Below are 973 nucleotides of genomic sequence, written 5' to 3' on the forward strand. Positions count from 1 at the left end.
AAGAGTTACTAAATTTTCAGATTACAATTTCGTCTGATGGTGTCTGGTCAACGGTGGTCGGTGATGATCGATGGTGGATGACGGTCGGCGATGATCGACGGTAGTTAATGGTGGACTGCGGTGGTAGGAGGAGGTCGGGGGTGATCGCCGATAATCGGTGGCGGTCAACGGACGTCAGCGGTGGTCGACGACAGTCGATGACGGTTGGCGGTGGTCGACGAGGTCAGCGGTGATCAACGGTAATCGACGGTGGCTGGCTCAAAGCCTCAAGTTCTCTCTCAAGCCTCTCCTCCCCTCATGTGAAGGGTAGAGCTCTATTTATAGTGTTTTGTGAGCAATTAATGCAGGAATATGAACCATTTTGATCGGACGGTCCGGAGAGCTTCCCTCGATCAGATGATGTTTAATGAAAATTTGAGTGTCTTAACGATGGTGTCTTAACGATGTCAGAATTGACCAATCTTAGGCTCATTGGATTCGTCTTATCGAGATGCTCGATTCGACTATGAACTCGCTAGATTCGACATCTGTTTGACCTTTCAAATGCCTCCGGAATTCCTCTAAGAGCAGTTTAATGATTTATAGTTGAATGATTTGATCCGGCCTCGATTTAACTTGGATTAGACTGACTTTCATATCATTAGGTTCATCTCATCATCATCAAGCCAATCAGTTTGACTATAAGTTTGTTGAAATCAAAGCTTTTGACCAGTTTGACTATAAGTTTGCTGAAATCAAAGCTTTTGATGACTCTTAATCGAAATTTGAATGTTTCTTGTTCAAAAAATTGCCCTGAGATTCGTGTCGGATGATGAAAATTTGTTGGTGGCATAGTAGTATTCAAAATAATCTGTATTTGAAATTATATATACCAAAATGTGCTTTCAAAGCATTGACCGGAAAATTCCTTAGAAATCTCCTAGCACCCAAAGGAAAAAAAGTCAACCTTGAGAAGGAAAAAGAGCTCTTAAAT

The sequence above is a fragment of the Phalaenopsis equestris genome, unplaced genomic scaffold (assembly GCF_001263595.1).
Source record: "Phalaenopsis equestris unplaced genomic scaffold, ASM126359v1 Scaffold000002, whole genome shotgun sequence".
Classification (NCBI taxonomy): Eukaryota; Viridiplantae; Streptophyta; class Magnoliopsida; order Asparagales; family Orchidaceae; genus Phalaenopsis; species Phalaenopsis equestris.